The sequence below is a fragment of the Carlito syrichta genome, unplaced genomic scaffold (genome assembly GCF_000164805.1).
Source record: "Carlito syrichta isolate Samal-C Ts95f unplaced genomic scaffold, Tarsius_syrichta-2.0.1 Scaffold307204, whole genome shotgun sequence".
Lineage (NCBI taxonomy): Eukaryota > Metazoa > Chordata > Mammalia > Primates > Tarsiidae > Carlito > Carlito syrichta.
In genome coordinates this window covers 135,261-151,901 of record NW_007251300.1, presented here as the reverse complement: position 1 = coordinate 151,901, position 16,641 = coordinate 135,261, and the positions used below count along the sequence as shown (strand labels likewise).

Here is a 16,641-nt window from a genome sequence, read left to right as displayed (position 1 = left end):
CCACTCACCTCAGCCTCCCAAAGGCACGGGATTGCAGGCTGAGCCACCGAGCCCGGCTTGTTATAATTCTTATTCCTGGTTTAACCCACACAAAGAGACTTACTAGGCTTCCTCACTTGGAGATGAGGAAATCTGAGGTGAGACCTGCAGCAACTTGAAAATATTTTGGTGGAGCTAACACTAGGTCTCTCTGTCTCCAAAGTCCATGCTGGTAGCCCCTGCACTATCAGGGTGTCACTTATATCCTGCTTCTCTTTCTTTCTTTTTCTCTTTCTTTCTTTTTCTCTTTCTTTCTTTCTTTCTTTTTTCCTTTCCTTTTTTTAGAGACAGGGTCTAACTCTATCCCCAAGCACAATCATAGCTCACTGCAGCCTTGAACTCATGGGCTCAAGGTATTTCCCCTGACTCAGCCTCTGGAGTAACTGGGACTACAGACACGTGCCATCACACTTGGCTAATTTTTTATTTTTATTTTTTTGCAGAGACAGGATCTCGTTGTGTTGCCCAGGCTGGTCTTGAACTTCTGGTCTCAAGCGATCTTACTATCTCATTCTCCTAAAATACTGAGATTACAAGCATGAGCCACTGCACTTGGCCCCTGTGTCTCTTTCCTTTCTAATTTCCTTCCCAGAGAAAAATCTGTGCATATTATAAGGACATGTAGGTCATGGATACAAACCTCCTGCATCCTCAGAGCATGGCTCAGCAGAAATAAAGAGGAAAGAAGGGGGAGTCAGGGGCAGTAGGGGTCAGGGAGAAGGCATGCAACATTCTGCTAGGTGGATGAGAGTTGCAGAAGAAGAGATGACATGACCATTGGAGGAAATTGGAGGGGCAGGTGTCAACACAAGCTGCTGTCCACCGTGGGGTCTGGGACATGTCAGATGGGATAGGATTCTGGAAGAGCAGTGGAAAATCCTGAGGCAGGAAATATGAGTCTTATTTTGGCTTACGTGTGTGCAGTGAGACCTGGAGCAGTACCCAGAGCACTGGACCCTGTGCTGCCACTGAACCTTCTGGCTTCCCAAAGGTGGCCAATGTCCAAAATGTATCTTTGCCACAACTGAAGATAAAGACCTTACTACTGTGTCTGAAGTTGTTCTTTAAGATAAGGTGCAACTTGCTGGGTGAGTGGTGCATGCTTCTAGCCTCAGCTACTCGGGAGACTGAGAAGGGAGGATGACTTGAGTCCAGGAGTTCGAGTCCAGCCTGGGCACCATAGTGAGATCCCCGTTTCTAAAAATGTTTTTTAGCCAGGCTTGGTGTCTCAGCCTGTAATCCCGCACCTTGGGAGGCTGAGGTGAGTGGATTGCCTGAGTCCGCGGGTTCAAGACCCGCCTGGCAACTTGGCGAGACCTCATCTCTACAATAAATCAAAAAAAAAAAAAAATTAGCCAGGTGTGGTAGCGCGTGCCTGTAGTTCCAGCTACTTGGAAGGCTGAGGTGGAAGGATCGCCGGAGCCCAACAGGTCGAGGCTGCGGTGGCCGGGAGCAGCCACTGCACTCCAGTCTGGGTGACAGAGTGAGACTCCGACTCAAAAAATAAAAAGTAAAATAAAATAAAAATGTCTTTTAAATAAAAAATAAAGTAGAGCTTCCTGGGAATAAAGAGAGGAGAGGAATAGCATAATGTCAAGCCTGCTCCCAAAGAAAGGGCATACTTGCTGGACTGTGTGAGGACTTTAGGATAAGGGTATAAACGGGAACGCTGTCAGGGAAGTCAATAATTCTACACAAACAGCGACTCAGTGCTGGACACCCAGTAGGAGACTGGATGCAGTTTTATTCTACTGCCAAAGCCCCGAGTCCAGGTATTAGAAACTGTAAGAAAGAAACAGTTGAGAGGCGCTGAATAGGAATGCCAGTCTTGGCTTCATTACTAATAGGCATTGGAAAGTTGGACTTTGACTTACTCAAAGCCTCAGTTTACTCATCTGTAAACTAGGGTAAATGACATCTACCCAACTTACCTACCAGAGATAATGTGTAAATAAAATGAAATGAAATAGAAGATCTGAAAATGCTCTGGCAAAATTTTATACATATAAAAGCTATTCGGGATCATCCCACTTTACAAGTTCAAGTCTGAGAAAACCCCACTAAATCTTTTGGAACTGCATTGTTCAATACTGGCTGCATTGTTGGCTATCAAGTACTTAAATGTGACTTGGGCAACTGAGGAACTGCATTTTAAATTTTATTTAATTTTAATTAATTTAAATGGAAGATCTGATACTAAGTTCAGTTATTGGAAAACTTTTAAGTACATTTGGAACAACTTGGATATGTGATTCTTTTCCCCCCAGTGCTTTTAATATTTTATTTTATTATTATTTTTTTGAGTTGGAGTCTCATTCTGTTGCCCGGTCACCGCAGCCTTGACCTGCTGGGCTCAGGCAATCCTACTGCCTCAGCCTTCCAAATAACTGGAACTACAGGTGTGTGCTGCCACACCTGGCTAATTTTTTTTTTAACTTATTGTAGAGACGAGGTCTCACCATGTTGTCCAGGCTGGTTTCAAACTCGCAGGCTCAGTCAATCCACTTGACTCAGTCTCCCAAAGTACTGGGATTATAGGCTTGAGTTACCGTGCTTGACCAAAATTTTATTTTTTATCAGTACATAATTGACATATATATTTTTGGGTACATTTGATATTTAATACATTCATGTAATTTATAAAGATAAAATCAGTGTAATTGGAATCTCCATCACCTTAAATGAACCTTTTCAAACTAAATGTTATAGACTCTAAATATATACTTGTTCTGGTGACATTTAGTGTTTGCATTGAGATGTGTGCAAGTGTAAAATACACACTAAATTCCAAAGACTTAGCAAAAAAAAAAAATCCTATTAATGATATTTTATATAGAGTGTGTGTTGAAGTGGTAATACTTCTTATATATTGGGTAAAATAAAATAAATCATAAAATAAATTTTTTCCATTTTTGTACTTTTCTTAATGTAGCTGCTAGAAAATTTAACGCTTTGCACTCAGAGACATCTTGCAGATCACCTACCAGCAACATGACCACACTTTTTTATGAAATAGTGAAAAATGAATCACTTCATATTAAATAGTATGGCATTGAACCAATTATTTTAGTGTAATGATATTTGGAATTTAGGACATTGAAGGACTTATTTATGACCAAAAAAAAATCAAAATTTTGTATCATATATATGATATATAATGTGTGGTAACATATGAAACAGTCACCAACATGCATTGAAGTTTATTGATTCATGTTGTGCAATGGTAATTTGTTGGATGTCTTCCACTTGGTGTTTTTTTTATTCGAACAGACAATGGAATCTTGTTTTCTTCCTACCACATTGATAACATGTAATTTATTGTCCAGTCTGTTGTTCAAAGACAATGTGGAAGGACATACTGGTGATCCCTGAAAAACATTTCTCAACTGATTGATCAGAAGTTTGACAAATTTCAAATAAGACAGATTTTTCATTGTTTGTTTGTTTTCTCTCTGATGCTTGGTACCATATATAGGAGTTAATAACACATATTTCTAGTTCCCAGAAGAATAATTTCCTCCATCTTTTTAAAGAATTCCACCAAAAACAATATGTAGAAGCACACTGACTTGCATGATCATTTCAGGCTTTTTGACAGATATCTTATTTCTACCATGTAATGTCATGGTAGATTTCATTCCTGCATGATTCCAAGGGCTGAGAATTTTAATGAGCCTTTGTCCTTCCACTCAAGAAGCATAAGATTATTTTTCCCATATGCTACTGTCTTTTTTGTTGTTGTCGTTAAAACCTTTGGCTTTTTTATTTGTGCTGGTATTCCCTTTTGGTTGATTTTGTAAGATGACATTTCATCTTTAGTATCTCGTCTGCTAGGACAATACGAGTGTAATATCTGTCAGTACACATGTGACATCCTGATGCTTTGGGCACTTTTTCCAACAGTTTTTAAACATAAATGTTAATGGAATTCTAGTGCTTACTGGAAGATCAGGCTAAATGATGTTTTTGGATGTTATGCTGCCATAGTAGGGAAGTATTGAAAAAGACTCTGTTTTAATCAGCTAGTGCATAAATGTGTATACCCAATTTGCTAGGCTTATTTGGATTATGTTATAAATGATATTCACCCTTTAAATTGAAGAATGGATTCATCAACACAAATTGCCTGATCTGGTATGAAATATTGCAAATGCTTTGAATCGATGTATGCCAAACAATTATTGGCCTTTTGAATATGAGTTTTGATCATCCCATCGACACAGGAGTCTTCAAATGAAGCATCCAGAAGATTTGCATAAACCTGTCTCTCCTGAATGTTTCCAAAGAGTATTTTACTATTGAAAGCAGTTGACCAGTAGTCTTGCAAATGTGGTACTTGAATTATTCCCATATTTAGGATAACTGTGATAAATGCTAAAGATTCCTGTTGGTCAACGTCATGCTACTTACGCCAAAACAATTTGTGTGTAGCCGTTTTTTCTGTGTTTTCCATCTGTGTAATGATTTGTTTCTTTTATGACACTATCCACTAGTTCATTTGTAAAATACAGAGTAAAATAGCCAATTGGTCCTCTTCTATTACTTGCTATTTGCGGTCCTGTTGTTTGAGGACGTACAACAAAACTGTTATTGCTGGGAGATGACTTTTTTCTGTGACATCTTTCCATTCTTCGCTCGATACGTTCATCTTCTACTTCTTCGAAACTGCTAACACTTGCAGCGTTAGTGACTTGTAACTTGCTTTTCTATCTTTTTATGACATGTGATGCACAGGGTAGACCCACAGCTGCCTCTCTTATACAAATGTTTGCTATCGCTACCTTCTGTTTCAAAGAAGTGTTGCACCACCGTGAAAGCACTTCACATGTTCTCTTTCTACATGATGCCAACTGACTTCTTCCTCTTCTTCTTCTTTTATTTTTTATTTTTTACATATATCCCAGTATATTCCATCTCTTGATTTGTTTTTTCTTGCCATTTGAATGGAAAACTTCAAGGAAACACACATTTAAAAAAAATTTGTGCTGGCATAAGTTTGTCCTGTATAATCACCAGCAATCTCTTTATGTCCCCTGAGAGGTGACGTCGGAGTGGTTTCTGATGTCCCCTCAGAGGGGACACCCAGCGCACAGGGCTACGATCACAGGCAGCTTGCAGTCTGCTTTGGTTGGGGAGCAACGCTTTAGACAGAGGCAGCACGCAAGGAGGCCCTGACTTCCTTAAAGGAACTAGGAAGGGGGTCACGGCAGAAATAAGTTCCACAATCCCAAGCAGAGTGCTGGCCACATTTCTTGAGTGTCTGAGAACCCATGGCAGGAATACTGAAACGCACGGATCCGTCCCTGGTTCCTTCCCACGTTCAAGCACAAAACACTCCATCCTGAAACTCTTGTCATCATCATCACCTTGGTAGAACGAGACCGCGGTGGTTATCCGGGGACATCAGCGCTTTAATGACTAGCGGACTTCAGGAGAAGCGAGTGGCTGTGGAAGACTCCCCAAACCATCGTAAGCTTTATTTTTCACTTCTGCTCTTTTTTTTTTCTCCTGGCAGTCACCATCATTTTATTTATTTATTTATTTATAATAAATTTTTTTATTATGATATTGTGGGGTACAGTTAAGAGTTAGGTATACAAGTACGTTTCGTTCAGGCACCCTTGATGATAAGAGGTGTTTCCCTGTCCCCAGACAGATATTTACTACCGTCAATCTCCTCTCCCTCCCCCCCCATAGTTTCCCACTACTGTCAGTCATTTTCTTATAGTATACATTGGATGTTCAAGGTCCACTATATGAGTGAGAACATGTGATACTGGGATCTTTGTTCCTGTGAGAGGTCACTCAGTATTATAGACTCTAGTTCCATCCAGGTTGCTGCGAAATTCATGATTTTGTTCTTTTTTATGTTCAACCTCACTAATCATCAGGGAGACGCAAATCAAAACCACACTGAGATATCACCTAGCTCCAGTCGGAGTGGCCATTATCAACAACTCCAAAAATAACAGCCGCGGGAGAAAAGGGTGTGGCGAAAACTTCTACACGGTTGGTGGGAGTGCAAACTAGTGCAACCTCCGTGGAAAACAGCGTGGCGATTCCTAAAAGCACGTCTGCTCTTTCAGAGTTTGCCTCAGCCCCAACGCGTGGTGGAAATGCCCCGTTCCAGCAATCGCCCCTCTCTGGTCCTGAATCCTTCCTTCCAGAACAGCCTTGTTTTGGAAACGCTTTGGGCGCAGGCTGGGCCGGGCGGCGGAGGAAGTCTGGCGGGCCCAGCACATCTGGAAGCGCTTTGCGCCCCCCCCACCCCCCACCCCCCACCCCCGCCAACTCCCCGTCCCTCCCGCCCCCGCTCGCCACCCCTCGCCAGCGCAGCGCCTGGGCTGGGCTGCCCCGCGCTGGGGAGAGAAACCCGAGCCTCTCCGACTCCGCAGAGCCAAGAGGGGCCGGGCGGGGGGCCGGGGGACACATTCCCCTGGAAACGTCACATTAGCCCTGGGGCTCTCCGGCGCTTGGGGACTTCCAATGGGATCGTCGACGCGGCCGCCGCAGTGAGGGCAGCCGCCCAGGGCCAGCCACGGTCTGGACGCCCTGCCCTGCAGCTCTTGTGGATCCGGAGCCCGGCCCGGCCCTCGCCCTTCTCCAGGTAAACAGAGACGTTTTCCAGCAGCGTAATTACATCCCGTGGGCGGCAGTCCCTTGCTCCCGGCCCAAGATTGGGTAAATCAGAGGTGTCCGACGGTCCGCACAAACTTTGCCCGCGGAAGCTGCGGGGATTCGCAGCGTTCCACGGAAACCCGGCTGGCCGGCCGCGCCGAATTCAGGGTGCGCGTCTTCCACGACTGCTGCTCCAGACCTGGGCTTATGCCTCTTCTCCCCCTGAAACAGTGTAATTTCCTATTTGCATCGGATTTTAAACATAGAGATCAGAAGCCAGACAAGACGTGGATACATCCGAGGATGTAAGGAAGGTCCCTTCTGAGCCACCCATGATTTCATTGGGACCGTGACTCCTGTTTTCCGAATCTGCCCTAGGAGGTTGCCCTGAGGGCCTCCATGTCCCCGGGAAGAACTGGCGGTCAGTCGTGGAAGTCTGCGTGAGGCTTGTTGTCAACCCGGTGGTCGCCGTGTTTGGGTTGAAAATGTTTTTTGACATGCAGAAATTTCCTTAGGGCCCCTTGATGGGAAAGTGTGATGGGTTAGATAAGCCAGATAGGGTATCATCTGTCGTTACGCGGTAAGCTAAGAAGGGAGAATTAATTCTCTTGTAAAAACAAGAGAAAGGAAACACGATGATATCTGAATATCTGCATGTGCTGTGGTCCTCTAGCTGTTTGGGTCCGTGCAGCCCAACACCCTAAGTGATACTGACTGGTGGGTTGGCTGGTGGATTTTTGTCTCTTCCTTTTCCTCCGAGTGTCTGGGGTTGACTTCTGCAGACTCTCCTGTCTGTATTACATCACGGAATTCCAGTGCTCCCTTTGATGCAGTTAGGAGAAGGGCTGTTTGCCGCAGTTGTGAGAACATGGGCCCTGGGCCAGGCTCACCAGAGGGAATCTTATAAAGCTTGCCTGTAGGTGAATTGCTTAACATGGATGTGCCTCTACTTCCTCATCTGTGAAATGGGAATTCAATGACACAATGTCTATAAAGGAGTTAACACAGGGTCTGCAAAGTAGCGAGGACTCAGGGAAAGTTTCTCTGGTGGTGCTGACGATGACATGATGGCAACAGTGACTACATATCCTGCTTTTGGCAACACCTTGTGTTGATACATTATTGCCACTGCCAGTCTGGTGGTGCACATGTTCCTCTTGGCCTCCCATGTGAGCTCTTCAGGACTTTGCTTCCTTCCTTCCTCCAAACACCTGTCTTTCTTTCTTTCCACTCTGGCTTTCTTTATTTCTTCTCTGTTCTTTCCTTTTCCTTGCTGAGAGAAAGAAACCACAGCCCTCAGAGTTTTCATTTCTAGTTCCTTGGGAGCGTGATTCTAGATGCTTCTTTTATTTCAGCATTTTCCAAAGAATGTTCTGAAGAGCATAGTCCCGGGGGAAAAATATGTTCTGTGATCCATGTCATCCTCTTTGAGATCTCAAGGTATAATCGCATTTTAAAGGTCCAGAGAAGTCCTACAGCAGATAAATCCTCTAAAGGCTGTTGAACACAATGGTTCCTCATCAATTGATCCCAGAATCATTGTGTCATATACTGCCAATTAACAATTCTCAGAGCACACTCTGGATATCCTATTCTGGATACTTCTTTTGTTTATGTGTTTCCTCTTATGGACATCTGACTTCATACCTCCCCTGGAGAACATCCAAGGTGATATCTTGTTCTTCCTTCCCGAGTTAAGGACATAGATTGATCACGTGCTGTATTGATATATAGGAAATCTGCCTAAAGGGGAGATCAGGGGTCAGCAAACCTTTTCTGCAACAGGCCAGATAATAGCCCGTATGGTTTCTGTTGCAACTGCTATTCAACGCTGTGGTTGTAGTGTAAAAATAGCCATTGACAAACAAAAAATGAGCATAGCTGTGTTCGAACAAAACTTTATTTAAAAAACTGGCGACAGGCAGAATGCTGATCTCCGATCTGGGGGGGTTTGTGAAAGGATGCCTCATTCTAGCATAGGATAAAGCAGACAAGTTCTTTGCACACTGAAGATTCCCTTGTCCTGCTTCCCTATTGCTGTGGTCTGAAGGTGAGTGTCCCCCCAAACCTCACAGGTTGAAATCCTAACCCCCAAGGCGATAGTATTGGGAAGTGGGATCTTTTGAGAGCCATTACCAGTAGGCTTAGTGCCTTTATAAATAGGTCCGAGGGTGCTCGTTCATGCCTTCTGCGCATGAGGACATAGCTAAAAGGCGTCATCTGTGAACCAGAGAGCAGGCCCTCACCAGACAGAATCTACTAGCACCTTGATCTTGGACTTCCCAGCCTCAGAATCTTGAGAAATAAAAGTCTGTTGTTTAGAAGTCACCCAGTTAGCCAGGCTTGGTGGCTCAGTCTGTAATCCCAGCACTTTGGGAGGCCAAGGCGAGTGGATTGCCTGAGCCTGCGGGTTCAAGACCCACCCAGGCAACTTGGCAAGACCTTGCCTCTACAATAAATAAAAAATTACCTGGGTGTGGTAGCATGTGCCTGTAGTACCCACTACTTGAAAGGCTGAGGTGGAAGGATCGCCAGAGCCCAGCAGGTTGAGGCTGCAGTGGCCAGAAGCGTGTCACTGCCCTCCAGTCTGGGCAAAGGAGTGGGACTCCGACTCAAAAAAAAAAAAGTCACCCAGTTAATAGAAGCCACCCAGTTAATGGCATTTTGTAGTAGCTGCTTGATTGGAGAAAGACACCTGTCCTGTGTATTTTGGTGGGTATTGAGAAAACTTTTCATGCTACAGCAAAAAGTGAAAATGCAAGATGTTATTTTGTCAGAGGCCAAACCTCTGACTCCTGATTGTGCCCCTTCTCTTTTCTTCAGGTGAGTCCTTGCCCTTGTCCTGTTCATGACACTCTAGCTTGCATGATTCAAGGTGAAGTGCTCCATCAATTGTTTTATGCAAGTGAGAACTTCAGGGTGCAAGTCTCACAGATTTGATTCACAGAGCTTGGCTGTTGCTTGACACAGTGACAGCCGTCATAGCAATGGGAATGGTTCGCAGTTATAACTATTAAGGTGGTTAATAATGCTAACTCAGAAATAAAAAAAAAAAAAGAAATGTGAACTTAGAGCCAAATGCCTATGCCTGCACGTTGGCTCTGCCATTCATTAGTTGTGTGACCGTTGGCAGGTCTTTTGACCTCTCTGAGCCTGTTTCTTCATCTGTGTATTAGGGATAATAACCATATAGAGTTGTTGTGATAATCAAATGAATTAATATTTATAAAAGTCTTTTTTTTTTTTTTGAGTCAGGGTCTCACTCTGTTGCTCAGGCATGAGTGTAGTGGTATCATCACAGCTTACCGCAGTTTTAACTTCCTGGGTTCAGGTGATCCTTCTGTCTCAGTGTTTCAAGTAGCTGGGATACAGGCACATGCCACCATACTTGGATAACTTTTTTTTTTTTTGGTATAGGTGAGATCTTCCTATATTGCCTAGGCTGGTGTCAAACTCCTGGGTTCAAACAATCCTTCTGCCTCAGCTTCCCAAAGTGCTGGAATTATAGGCATGAGCCACTATGCCTGTCTATAAAAGTCTTAAAACAATGCCTGGCACATATAATTCCCATGTGTTGAAATACTAATAGGCAACATATGACAATTTCTATGTAATCTGCAGAACAATCCCATTTTGCAGATAGGATTTTGTAAATTGTCCAAGATTATCCAGCTAATAAATGTGGGAGAACCAGGATTCAAAGCCAGCTCTGTCTAATGACAAAGCCCATATTTCCATTAATGTGCATAGTCTCTCTTATTTAAATCATTCAACAATACCTTTCAGGAGTTTCTCTTTTATCTTCCATTTTGATTCTCAGGTTCTATCTGCACCCATGGCAGACATGATTTATCAAGCATAGTACTCTTTTTTGTTTGTAACCTAGTCTGAGGATGGCTTTAGATTTCTTTTCAATTTAGCAATCCTGAAATCCCCTACCAACTAACAGAGCTGGCATGTACAATGAAACCTAGGGGTTCTGATTTTTGGAGTGTTTTCCAAAAAGCCCTTCCCACTTTGCCTTTTCTTCCAAGGCAGAGCTAATTGCCTTACCCACCGCCAGGTCTCAAAACATTCTTTCTAGGTTTGGCTACAGGCCCAAACTCTTTGGCATCTGGTAAAACGGCTCCCCGTGCAGGGCCTGCGGGGACCTATTTTTAAACCTACCAGCCTCTACCTCGGGTCCAAAACTCTCTGAGCTTCCTTTTATTCCCAGTGACAGGCCCCCGGGTCTCAGCGGTCCTACCTTCTCTCTTTGAAGCTGTCACTGCCCAGGGCCTGAGCTAGGGATTCTTCTTTCCTGCACTGGCCTGTGGGGACTCTGCACCATCTCCCTGGCCATTCTGATACAGGCTCTTTCAAGCTAAGGGCTGCCTGTTCAGGACCGCAGGGAAACCACCATATAAAGTCACTCAGTCTGGGGAGCTTATGCAGAGGCAGGGGGCACAGTCGCTGTGATGGGAACAGGAAGGCTGATGAGAAGACCAGAGCCCTCTGTTTTCTTTCCTGGAATGGGCCCATCAACAATTCCCTCCTTCCAACTTTTCTTCCTCGCTGAAGGGTGTGCTGAACCTTTCTTTCTGGGACTGAAGAGCAGGGCAAGAGGCACCTCTACCCTTTCTTTCTCTCCCCTGATTGTCATTGATTCAACACCCATTTATTGAATTCCCACCTTGGCAGGGCAGGCCTACCGAGGTGGGGAAGCCACAGTCCCTGAAAGGTCTTGTGGTTTAGTGGAGGAGACAAGCACGCCACAATATTAGAAAACACTGTGGTGAGTGCAGGGATAGGAATGGAGATCATGGGAGCACCCCGACAGGGTAATTGGGTGAGGCTTCCTGGAGGAGGGGGTACCTGAATTGAGTTTTTAACACACAAGTAACAATTTCCTGGGGAGGAAGAAGGGAAAAGGGCATTTCAGGAGGGACTGCACAAACCAAAGTCTAGAGGCAAGAAAAGCATAGACAGGTGTAGGGAACAGCAGAGGGCTGGGGGCTGACCATGAAGTGGTTCTGCGTGGATAGAAGGCCTGGCGTGGAGGCCCAATGGGCAGCTTAAGAAGCTCGAACCCTAACTTTTGGCAATGGGTTTCCAGCAAAGGGCTTTGTCGTGAGCCACGCGAGGTTAGAGACAAGTAGGTCCACACATGCATGTGTCTTTCATGGTGTCAGACTTCTACAGACTCTGTCTTAATCATAAAAGTCATGAGCTACTTGTGGTTTCCAAGGAGGTAAGTCTCCTCGGTATGACCCGTTCACTCAGAAGTCCAAGCTGCCGCACACGGGCTCAAGCCAGTCAAGGGCCGCAAGCCGGTCAATACTGCAAACCATACATAGTAGGGCACTTAATAGATGTGTAAATGCCACAGATGAAACATTTCACAGCAGACAAAGTAGCATTTAACACGTTAAGAGAAAAGGGTTGGAGGAAGGGGTAACAAACCTCTCCAGGGGAAAGTGAGGTGACCAGTTGTCCTGGGCCTTGCAAGGAAGTGTTTTTAGATGTGGGAAGAATCTCCTGCAATGGATGGGGCTGGGTTCCCTCGAAGGATGGGCCAGGGCGCTCTTGGTGGATGGGGCAGTGTCCTCGCCAGCAGTTGCAGTGTCAGCAAGACAGTATCTAGTGAAGTCAGCTGAAGGTGCTGTTGAAGCCAGGCCTTCTAATGGCCATGTAGTCCTTTGAGGAGCATTGATGGTGGGAGGACTTATGCTTCGTTATATCCTTATGGGAGTGGATGCAGCCCTCATTGACGAGGCACTGAACCTGGTCCTGTTACATGAGGCCTTTTAAAATGAAAAATGGGCTCTTTCTCTGAGATAGAGTTACTCATGTCAAGGGTGTTCCATTCAGGCTTTAGGCAGCAAGGAGATGCTCAAAGCTGTGTTTTAAATCATTCAATACCATTCAGCTGAGTGTGGTGGCTCACACCTGTAATCCTAGCACTTTTGGAGGCCAAAGTGGAGGGATTGCATGAGGCAATCTCAATCTCTTTGAGACCAGCCTGGGCAACATGATGAGACCCTGCCTCTACAAAAAATACAGTAAAAAAAGAATAAATCATTCGATACAATTTTACAAGACAACTGGCTTGTCTTTTTTTTTTTTAATGTCATGAAGAATAAAAGGCAGTGAGGGATGGGATGGGGCTGATTAGGAATAAAAATGACAACTAAAAATATAAAACCAAACTACAAAGGATAATATTGGAATAATGGGAGAAGTTCAGATATGAACTACTTACTGCATGATGCTATTAATGCCATTTTTCTTAGGTGTGATGATGGCATTGTGGTTATATAGGAGGATGGTCTTGTTTTTAAGAGAGATATGCTGAACTAGGTAAGGGTGAAGAAGTTTCATGATATCTGCATCTTTTTCATTTTTATTTTTGTAGAGACAGGGTCTTACTAGGTTGCCCAGGGTGGTCTCAAACTCCTGGGCTTAAGCAATCTTCCTGACTTGACCCCCTAAAGTACTGGGAGTGATCCATTGTGCCTGGCTTCATCTTTAAAAAAAAAAAGAATAAATATATATACATATATATGCACACACAATATACACACACATATGAAGTGCCGTTAAGCAAATATGGCAACCTGTTCGCAGTTGATGAATCTGGTAAAGGGCATCTGGGTGTTCGTTCTTTCAATGTTTTGATAAACTTGAAATGCTTCAAGTAAAAAGAAGAAAAGGAAACTCAAACAAGGAAGGAAACTCAAGCTGCCTATGTGTTTCGAATGAACTTTGTATGATTACCGATCAATAACAACAAAGGCACCGTAGCAGTTATGCCGCTGATGGATTGGGGAAGGGGAGGGGCCGGGGATATTCAAGGCAGGAGGGCCAGGTGGAAGGTTACTGCAGAGGTGCGATTAGCAGGGGCGACCAAGGAATTGCAGGGGAGGAGCTGAAGCAAATGCTCACAGATCCCCACGGGGGAGCTCCTGAGGGGGAAGTGCTGGTTTCAGTTGAACGGAGGAGCTTTGAGATTATTGTGCAGCAAACCAGAGGGGAGGGTTGCACGTTCACTCCTTCGTTCCATAAATATTTTCTGGAGGGTAGACAACAAAGCAGTGAAAAGACAGGCCGCATGATGGCAGACGGGAGCTGCTGAGAACATGCAATGTGTGGATTGCTGGGGTCGGGGCTTTTGAATGGGTGTCTGAGGGAACACGTCACGTGGGTATCTGGCAAAAGCATTCCAAGAGGAAGGGCTCTGAGGCAGGAGTCTGGCAAGGAGGCCCGCGTGATCACATGAGAGAGCTCATGGCGAGATGCTGCAAGGACTTTGGCTTTGACTGAGAGGGACAGGAAGGCCTTGGAGGGCTTTGAACTGAGTGTAGCACAAGCTGACTCATGTTTTAACAGCTTGCTCTGACTGCCTTGTTGAAAATCTAGTAAAGGGAGACAAAGGCAGAATAATATCATCAAAGGATAATCGTACCAGGGTGAAGACACCGAAGGTGGTGAAATTTCCTTTTTTTAGTCTTTATTTATTTATTGTAGAGACAAGATCTCACCAAGTTGCCCAGGCTGGTCTTGAGCCCCCCTGGCTCAGGCAATCCTCTCGCCTCGGCCTCCCAAAGTGCTGGGATTGCAGGCTTGAGCCACCGCACCAGACCAGGTAGTGAAATTCCCGGACGTATTTTGAAAGTAGAAGTGACAGGACTTGATGTCGGTCCATATGAGAGTGAAAAACGGAAAGGGACCAAGGGTAACGCTGAGCTCACTTTTTGTGGAGCAGCTGGGAAAACAGAGTCGCCATTAACTGGGCTGGGAAAGATGATGGGGGTGCGTGTTTGGGGGAGTGTCAGGAGCTCAGGATTGGACACGTGGATGCTTCAGGCAGAGATGCCAAGTGACCAGTTAGATTCAGGAGTCCGGAGTCTGTGTGAGAGGTCTGGGCTGGAGACAAGCCTGGGAGGTGTCAGCAGATACATGGCATTTCATAACCACGAGACAAGATGAAGTCTCCTAAGGAGGCATTCAGAGAGAGAAGAGAGGACTGAGTTCTGAGGTCCTTCTGACCTTTAGAGGCTTCTGACCATTTTCAGTCCTCAGAGGGGACTGCAAATGAGCAGCCATGAAGCAGGATGGGTGAGTCCCACGGACCCCAGAGAGGATGCTGTAGAGGAGGAGAGAGCCAGCAGGTGCCCTCACACCCTCGCACCCATGCCCGGGGTCCTGACTAGGAACAGACCCTGCAGTGCCTTTCCATGCCTGTGGGAACTTCAGAACCCAGAAGTGGCTCTCCCAACTCTGCCCAGACATTCTAGTTTCTTCTGGCTCCAGGACCCTGCCTCTGGCTCTCACGTTCTTAAGATGCCCTGCATCATTCCCCCGGCACTGACTTTCCGGCTCTCCATTCCTGACTTCATGCCTCTTACCCCTCTATTAACTCCACAAAGGCAGTTCATCTCCAGGAGTTCTGTTCTGCAAACATTTCCCGAGCATCGACTTCATCTCTTAGAATGCAGTTGACTTCAAGCACCAGCCTGAGCAACGTAGCAAGAACCCGTCCCTACAAAAGAACAACAAAAAATTAGCTGGGCGTGGTGACATTCACTTGTGGTCCCAGTTACCCAAGAGGCTGAGGTGGGAGGATTGCTTGAGCCAGGAGATTGAGGCCTCAGTGGGCCAGGAACATGCTGCTGCACTCCAGCTTGGGTGGCAGAATGAGACCCTGTCTCCAAAAAAAATAAAATAAAATAAAGAGAGAGAGAAAGAGAGACACTGAATTTTCTGTTCCCTAACAACCTTTTATCTGATCCTTTTAGCACTCATTGAGGTCAGTTGCCTGAATTCATTATGGACATGGTGGTTGCCAGTGGTCTGATGGTTATTTCATAGGTGTGTAATCCGCCACAAGTTCAGCCACTCACTGCCCAAAGCCAACTCAAGAGACGAGAGATGGTGGAAGGAAAGGGAATTTATTCCAAAAACCGGCAGTCGGGGAAACAGCCAGGCTCATGCCTCAAACAGATCATTTCAACTTCTGTACTGAGTGCAGAGTCTTAGAAAGAGAAACTGGGTACGGGGAGCTTATGGGAGTGCAATGAGTATCGGGGTGTGTGACTGGTTCCATGGCTGTCTTGAGCTATTGCCCCATCTGGGTTACAGGCTGGTTCCATCTTGGAGCTGCAGAATAACCACTGCCTGAGGTGACCTCTAGGTGGGGGAGAATCCCAGTGCCTCTGGTTCGCTGTAAGATTAGCTCTAGAACTTCTAAGTGAGCGTATAGACAAGTGACCACAATGCAAGGGGATGGTGGTAGGAAAGAAAGAAAAGGCAGAAGGATACAATAAATAACTTAAAATGCATTTTGAAATGAGGCACCCAGGTATAGGAGAGAAATCTGAAGTTTCCAAGGGAAAGAGGTCTTATGGCGGAGCAGGGATTTGAACCCTGGTGGGTCTGACTCCAAGGTCCATCTTCTACCAAGCAGTATACCAGCTATGTTGGAAAAGGATTTCCACTTGATTTCTGGGCCCTCAATATGCCTCTGTGTCTTCCTGTTTGAGACTTCTTTTTTTTTTTTAGTTGGAATCTCACTCTATTGTCCAGGCTGGAGAGCAGTGGCACACTCCTGGCCACGGCAGCCTCGACCTGCTGGGCTCCAGCGATCCTTCCACCTCAGCCTCCCAAGTAGCTGGAACTACAGGCGCACTACCACACCCGGCTAATTTTTTTATTTATTGTAGAGACAAGGTCTCGCCAAGTTGTCCAGGCGGGTCTTGAACCTGTGGGTTCAGGCAATCCACTCGCCTTGGCCTCCCAAAGTGCTGGGATTACAGGCTGAGCCACTGAGCCTGGCCCTGTTTGGGACTTCTTAAGAAACCCAGAAAGCACCACCAGCAGAGATGAGAGGAGGCTGTTACAGAGGGAGAGAGAATGCAATTCAGGCATGCTGAATTTTTATGTAGTTATGTATATACACACACATGCACTCCCTTACACATACACACACATACATATGTGTGTGTG

The 16,641-nt window shown here is 45.3% G+C and overlaps 1 protein-coding gene across 1 annotated transcript in view; it reads left to right on the top strand.

Annotated features, from left to right (window-relative positions):
* The first annotated feature begins 6,495 nt into the window (after window positions 1-6,495).
* The window catches only part of GLT8D2 (glycosyltransferase 8 domain containing 2), a 41,633-nt gene continuing 31,487 nt past the window's right edge, over window positions 6,496-16,641 (top strand). Inside the window, exon 1 of the mRNA XM_008064123.2 lies at window positions 6,496-6,646. The gene's annotated coding sequence lies outside the window, so the exon portion shown is untranslated. The remainder of the gene's footprint in view (window positions 6,647-16,641) is intronic.